The following is an 8,689-nucleotide window of genomic DNA, read 5'->3' as shown; positions in this document are numbered from 1 at the left end:
TACACCCCTGAATATAGCAAAGTTATAGTCCTGATCCCTAGCAAATGTTGACTAGTGTACTTTTAACCCTTTCATGCATGAATTATGAGAACCTTAGTCAATATTTTTTTCTTGAGTGTTTTTATTCCTCTTTAGGCATGAAAAAAACAATGTGATTAAATGTTGTTTTTTTTTTTTGTTTTTTTTAACCCTTTCATGTATTAATTGTGAGAACCTTAGTCAAGATTTTTTTCTTCAGTGTTTTTATTCCTCCTTAGGCATGAAAAAAACAATGCAATCCAGTTTTTTTTTCTGTGGAGCTGCAAAAATATCCATGCATTTAATTTTTGAAGTAAAGAAACATGTGTTTAAAACCCAATGTCAGAGAGGGATATAAAAACAATGAAATAAAAACATGTTTAATGTCGCTAATCTGATGTCTTCTCACATTTTAACATATTCTAATGCTATTAATTCCTCACTTCATCAAGATAATGTGCAAAAAAAAAAACCTTCTTGTCTAACAAATAACAATTGATTTACACTCAAACATGTTAGTGCAGATCAGGTTCAACAAGAACAGCAAAGTTACAGTCATGGTATGAATGTCAGGATATGAGATGATGCATAAGTGTCCACTGTGTTGGCTGATATGGAACTAAAACAACTAAACCCATTAATATACAAGAGAACAGCTGGAGAAGAACTGTCCACTGGAGTGACCTATGCATGAAAGGGTTAATGAACCTATTTTTCGTGGAGTTATAAAAATGTCCACTCAACTGGACACCATGCGTTTAATTTTTGAAGCAAAGAAACAGTATTTAAAACTCATCATCAGAAAGTGACATACTGTGTGAAAACTATGAAATAAAAACATTTTTAATGCCGCTAGTCTGATGTTGTCTTACATTTTATCATACTCAAATACTAGTTATTATTCATTTCATGGAGATAATATCCTCTGGGACCCAGGAAATTGCCAATTTTAGCTTTTTTACAGTAAAAAATGGTCTTGATTGGAAACTGCATAATGCAACAGTTTTTTCAGATACATTTTTAAAATAATTTGTATTCATTCATTCATTTTCTGAACCCTCTTTATCCTCACTAGGGTCACGGGGGTCGCTTGGAGCCTATCCCAGCTACATAGGGGCGAAGGCGGGGTACACCCTGGACATGTCACCAGTTCATCGCAGGGCTGAACATATAGAGACAAACAATCACTCTCACATTCACACCTATGGGCAATTTAGATTAACCAGTTAACCTATTAGTGCATGTTTTTGGATGGTGGGAGGAAGCTGGAGTACCCGGAGAGAACCCACGCAGACACGGGGAGAACATGCAAACTCCACACAGAAAGGTCCCACCCCCCGTCGACTGGTGTTGGAATCGAACCCAGGACCTTCTTGCTGTGAGGCACGAGTGCTAACCACTGCACCACCGTGTCGCCCCATAAATTGTATTTATTTTTATTTATATATATATATATATATATATATATATATATATAATTTTTTTTTTTTTTTTTTTTTTTTTTTTTTTTTTTTTTTTTAATGGAATGTCCTTTGCAATGGACAGCATTTTAGTTAACCCTTTCATGCATACTGGTCACTACAGTGGATAGCTATTCTACAGCTGTTCTCCTGTATATTCATGGATTTTGTTGTTCTTTTCGTTGTTGTTTTTTTTTTTTTTTTTTTTTTTTTACACATATTTTTATTAAAGTTTTAAGACACTACATATCTTTCCTGACATGAATTGGCAATATTATGTAGATCTCTCCTGAGCATAAACCCCCAGAATCACAAGCCCTCCCCATTGTTTTCACACAATTTATCAGTAAATACATGTTTCTGTGCATCAAAAATTCAACGTGTGGTGTCCAGCTGAGTGAACATTTTTGCAACTTCATGAAAAATAGGTTCATAAGAATTTTTTTTTCATTTTTTTTTTTTAATGTATTTTTTTATTTATTTGTTTTTAAATTATTTTTATTTTATTTATTTATTTATTTTATTTATTTATTTTTCAGAAGAAAATTTTCAATCGCATTTTTTTTTCATGCCTAAAGAGGAATAAAAACACTCGGGAAAAAATTTTAATTAAGGTTCTCATAATTCATGCATGAAAGGGTTAAACACATGGTGTCCAGCTGAGTGGACATTATGGTAACTCCATGAAAAACAGGATCATAAAAAATCAATCGCATAGTTTTTTGTTTGTTTCTTTGTTTGCTTGTTTGTTTTTTCATGCCTAAATGTCTAGAATAAAATCTTGATTAAGGTTCTCATAATTCATGTATGAAAGGGTTAAACTGTCAAACTTTTGTCCCCTATAGAGAACACATTGCATTGCTGGGTCTCAGGAGGATATGCAAAACAAACAAACAAACAAACAAACAACTTTTTGTTTAAGAAAACTGTTAATTACAGTCTCATAACAATTAGCAACTGATTTCCACTCAAACATGTTACTGCAGATCAGGTTTATCTAGAACAGCAAAGTTACAGTAATGGTTTGAATTACAGTGTATGTGATGGTGCATAAGTGTCCACTGTGTTGGCTGATATGGAACTAAAACAACATGAACCCATAAATATACAAGAGAACAGCTGGAGAAGAACTGTCCACTGGAGTGACCAGTATGCATGAAAGGGTTAAACACAAATCATCTTTCGTTTGACTCATTTTTATTGATTAAATTTTCTACCAAACATGACAAATACAAAGAAAAAAACATAAGGCAAGGCAAGTTTATTTATATAGCACATTTCAGCAACAGGGCAATTCAAGGTGCTTCACACAGGACACTGAAATACAACAACAAGGGAAAAAGAAACACATTTAAAACATTATAAAAGAAACATGTAAAAGGTGATTATAAACAGCAAGTAAGAAAACATCAAATAAAACCAGAAATATTAAAGAGTTTTAGTGCAGAGTTTCAAAAGAGAATATAAATGTTAAAAAGTCAAAAGCCTTTTAGTCAAAGGCAGCAGTGAACAGGTGAGTCTTTAACCTTGTCTTAGAAGAACTCAGACTCTCAGCAGACCTGATATTTTCTGGTAGTTTGTTCCAGATATACGGAGCATAGAAACTGAACGCTGATTCTCCATGTTTAGTTCTGACTTTGGGAACACAGAGCAGACCTGTACCAGATGACCTGAGAGGTCTGGATGGTTCATACTGGACTAGAAGGTCTGATGTATTTTGGGAAGAAACCATTCAGTGCTTTATATGATAGCAAGAGAATTTTAAAGTCTATTCTCTGAGAGACAGGGAGCCAGTGTACATACATAATAAAAAACACCTAAGAAATAATTTAATCCACTATCCAATGAGATTTTTATGACTAAATATTTGGAGAAAGTTTTGTTGTGCATGAATTTTGATTTAAAGTTGTAAAATTGAACACTAGCTTTCACAAAACTTTAACCCTTTCATGCATGAATTATGAGAACTGTAGTCGCAATTTTTTTCCTGAGTGTTTTTATTCCTCTTTAGGCATGAAAAAACAATGCAATTGAATTTTTTTTTTTTTTTTAATAAACCTGTTTTTTATGAAGGTAGATTTGTTTCTTTTTTGCTTTAACTAAAAAACATTTCAATTAAAAAAAAGCGTTTGAATGAAAAAAAAAATTATGACCCAAAAAATTGCATTTGAACACTTTTTTCTTTGATTGAAGTGATTTTTTTTTTTTTTTTTTTTTTTTTGTATGTTAAAGCAATAAAGACACAAATCTACCTTCATAATTTTTTTGTGGAGTTCCAAAAACGTCCACTCCGCTGGACACCATGTGTTTAATTTTTGAAGGAAGGAATGCAAATATCAGAAAGTGATATACTGTGTGAAAACTATAAAATCAAAACATTTTTAATGCAGCTAATCTGATGTTTTCTCACATTTTATCATATTCCCAATTTTTATTAGCAATTGATTTACACTCAAACATGTTAGTGCAGATCAGGTTTATCAAGTGAAGCAAAGTTACAGAAATGGTATGAATGTCAGTGTATGTGATGGTGCATAAGTGTCCACTGTGTTGGCTGATATGGAACTAAAACAACAAAACCCATGAATACATAAGAGAACAGCTGTAGAATAACTGTCCACTGGAGTGACCACTATGCATGAAAGGGTTAAAAAAAAAAGGTACTAACTCGACAAAATGAACAGTATTCAAACTAAATATTTATACAATGATCTAAATTATAAACATTTAACAACATAAACTAAACAATATAGTTAATAACATGAAAAATTATCAATAAAATGCATGAAGTGTTTGCTCCTGTAGGATTCTGTTGGATTTCTGTAAATTGGTTTGAGAGTCTGGTTTCAACCACCTCGATATTTTAAGTGTCATGAGGTATATAAATAAAATTTGATTGGTTGATTGATTGATGAAAATGAACAAACTGAATGATAAATTAACAATATATTAATAAAATATTGATAAAATGAGCAACATAAGAAAAAAAAATCAACAAAATAAACAAGACAATTGAAAAACAGTAGTAATAACAAGAACATAAACTGAATAACACAATCAATAACATGAAAAATAAATAATAAAATCCCAAAAAATCAACAAAATGAACAAGAAATGAATACAATATGAACAAAATGAGCAAAATAATGAACTAAATGACAAAAACGATCGATAAAAAGTGCAAGAAAATTGAGAAATAATTTCAAACATGACAAAAAAAATGAACAACATAATCAATAAAATGGAAAAAATAAACCAAATAAACAACATAATGAGTAAACTGTAAAAAAAAAAAAAAAAAAAATGTAAGTAAAAAGGAGATATTTTTTTGCATATTTATTAATTGAAAAAATATTATATTTATTATTTATTAATTAAAAATAATATATAGTTTTGCAGTCCATATGTCTCCATGTGTGGGTTTTCAGTGCAACTTGTTCTTTTCCACTGGATCTTCATCAATATTTCCAGTATTTAAAGTCCATTTACACTCCAGTACCTGATTATAGTCCAGTCTACTGTCACATGATCTGAGTTCAGATAGAAAATCCATTTAGAGACGCTCCTGTTTGGTCAAACGGGTTATTTTAACAAGAAAATAAATCTAATAAATCTGAAAATGTGAGAAAACACATGCAGCTTCTTGACTCCAGATGACTCCTGATGTGACGTCTGTCCTGAAGGTGGCGCCACAGGAGAAGCCCTGGGGGTCGGTACGTTCCCAGGGTTCATCCTCTTCAGAGAATGAATATGAAAAAAAGAAGTCTGGAAATTATAGTTAGATATGTGGAAACTGACCTGAAGGTGGAGCATGTGTAAAAGGTTGATTTGATTTTTTCCTTTTTTGTGTGTGTGAATTTGTTTGTATTCTATAAATGCTGGAAATAAACAATGAATGAATGAATGAATGAAAGATTGTATGTCAGAGGGAGAGGAGGAGGGAGAGGAAGGAGGAGGAGGAAGAGGAGGAGGAGGAGGAGGAGGAAAAGGAGGAGGAAGAGGAAGAGGAGGAAGAGGGGGGGGGGGAAGAGGAGGAGGAAGAGGAGGAGGAGGAGGAGGAGGAGGAGGAAAAGGAGGAGGAAGAGGAAGAGGAGGAAGAGGAGGGGGGGGGAGGAAGAGGAAGAGGAAGAGGAGGAGGAAGAGGAGGAGGAGGAGGAGGAAGAGGAGGAAGGTCCATAATATTTGTGTCCATAATTGTAGATGAGACGTTTACTGTCATCCAGATTTTCTTTATTATGTTGGATTTATTTTAATGTGACCCAAACACACATTTGTTTCATCTGAAGTTTAACCCTTCGGTATCCGGGTGCGCCTTTTAGGCACACTTTGCACTTTGTTTTAAAAATCTTCATATTATTTTTCACAATTTAAAAAAGGTTCGAATTCAAAAGTTGTTCATTTTTGCACGATCTTTAAAATTCTGGCCACCAACTAAAATGTGCACATTTAAACAAAAGAAAATTACCAGACTAGCATCTGTCTGCCAAGTGTGCCTAAAACGCACTTTCTTCCATTTGATATGTATGATTAGGGCTGACCTGGATTTACAAAAATAAAATCAAATTAGAGCAGAAAAATAAATCAATATATAAAATTTAATAGTTTGATTTATAGGTGTGCATTTTACGCACACTTGGTGACAGATGCTAGTATTTTTGAACATCTGACCTAGCGCCAAAAATAATAATGCAAATTAAACAATGTTGGAGTTAATCATTGAAATATGCCAGGATGAAAAAACCAAATAATATGTGATCCACTTTTTATGTAGTATATTGAAAAAAAACATTTTTTGTGTTTTTTGCATCCAAAAAAATGGTTTGTTTACATTACAAACACGGCATTTAAAGGGTTAAAAATGTGACAATTATTGAGTATTTGGTATTTTTATTTACGGCTCAAGTTGATGAAATAGAGAAAAGTGTAAAAGAATTAAAAACAAACTGTATGAAAAATTTTTTGACATTATTCCACAAGTGTGCCAAAAAGGCACATTTGGTGCTTAGTAAGGGCCTTGCTGGACGGGATACCGGAGAGGTAATCATCTTTTCTGAACAAAAAAAAAAAATGTTGGATGCCATTTTTTTTTGTTTTTTTTTTAACATCTGGTATTAACAGTGGTGGAAGGTAATAAAAGTATGTTTACTCACACCTTCTCCTTCATTGGAACTCCACAGACTCCTTCCAGTATTCAACGGCTCAGGGATGTTATGGCTTTCTCAAAAATAGAAAAGATTCAATATTCTTTAAGAGCTGTTCCCTCTAAATTCTACAGTAAATGCCGGCCCTTCTTAACTTCATTTAAATCCCTTCCATTCTTTTCTTGTGATTGATGCCCCCCCCATTTTTTAAATTATCATTTTTAATATACTTTTTACTTCTTTTTACATATCTAATTTTACTTATTTTCTATGTATGTTTTTATGGTTTTTTTTAGGTAGGTTTGCTTACCTCGTGTGTACTTTAAAAAAAAAAAAAAAAGCAAAGTATGGCTCTGATTTTTTTGGTGATGCACAAAGCAGTAACTATGACATTTATCTATTTGTCAGATTTTTCTATCTATCTATCTATCTATCTATCTATCTATCTATCTATCTATCTATCTATCTATCTATCTATCTATCTATCTATCTATCTATCTATCTATCTATCTATCTATCTATCTATCTATCTATCTACATTTACTCCTGTTACTTTACCTTTACTTCCATTTTCTGCTACTTTTCACTTCTAAGGGAATATTATCCGTCTTACTTGTCTGCATTTGTTTGACAATTTCAGTTACTTTTGTGTCATTTTATTAAAATATAATAAAAATACAGTACATACTATTATTATAAATTAAGATGAATGCATCAATAATTACAACACAGAGATACAGTAGATTATTGTGAAATGGTGTTTTATAAACTGTATTATTGTTACTTTGGCTCCAGTAAAACATCTGAATCCATTTTGCACTGCTGCATATTTGTTGTTGTTTTCATTCTGGTCTGATCTGACTTGAATATTTTAAAGGTTTGTTAAATAATTACTTCCTGTCCTATATATTTCAGAGTTTTAGCCGCTATTATAAGACTTAAGTGACGTGCATAGGCTGAAAAAAAAAAACAGAAAACGATGCCAAAGTAACCAGAGCAGACAGTGTTGATTTTATCCATGAGCTGATATTTTTCATGTTTCTCATAGATTTTAGTCAAATAAAAAAAAGGGGAAAAACAGAATTTGGAGGTGAAACTAGTGACTGAAAACCCTTTTTGTATTTAGGGCTCCATGTAAACCACAGGTGTCAAACATGCAGCCCGGGGGCCAAATCTAGCCCGCCAAAGGTTCCATTCTGGCCCACGGGATGAAGGTGCAAAAATGAACCTGAACAGTCCAGGTTGTCCAAATCATTTTGGTTCAGGTTCCACATACAGACCAATGTGATCTCCAGTAAAAATAACAACACAATAACCCATAAATAATGACAACTACAAATTTTCTTTGTGAAAAATTATGTGGAAAAAATATAAAATTAATATTACACTGTGAAAATATTTACATTTACAAAACTATCCTTTCACAATAAAATGCAAATAAATACATAAATACAAACAAAGATGAACAACCTGAAATATGCAATTTTACCAATATTCTGCCTGTTACTAAATGTTTTGTGCATTTATGGATCCACTGTGATCTGGAGTTGTGTTAATAATAAGAGATGAAATGTTGTAGAAATCATTCAAATTTTTGTTCCAAACTCCAAAATTTGAACAATATTCTGCCTGTTACTAAATGTTTAGAGCATTTATGGATCCACTGTGATCTGTAGTTGTCTTAATAATAACAGATGGAATATTGTAGAAGTTGTTCAAATTTTAGTTCCAAACTCCAAAATTTTAACAATATTCTGCCTGTTACCAAATGTTTATGTAACACTGTGTGTAATCTACATGTATAAATAATAAGTCGAGGCATAATATTGTTAAAATTGCACAAAATTTTCAAATGAAATTTCTGTTTTTTTCAGGTTATTCACATCTTTTTTGTAAAATGTAAATATTTTCATAATTTAATTGGGGTTTTTTTTGTACTAAATTAACAAGAAAAACTTGGATTTGTTATTATTTATAGGCTATTACGTCATTATTTTACTGGTCTGGCCCCCTTGAGATCAAATTGAGCTAAACACAGTCCCTGAACCAAAATGAGTTTGACAGCCCTGA

This window comes from Sphaeramia orbicularis, chromosome 22 (genome assembly GCF_902148855.1).
Source record: "Sphaeramia orbicularis chromosome 22, fSphaOr1.1, whole genome shotgun sequence".
NCBI lineage: Eukaryota > Metazoa > Chordata > Actinopteri > Kurtiformes > Apogonidae > Sphaeramia > Sphaeramia orbicularis.
This window is presented reverse-complemented; position numbering follows the sequence as displayed.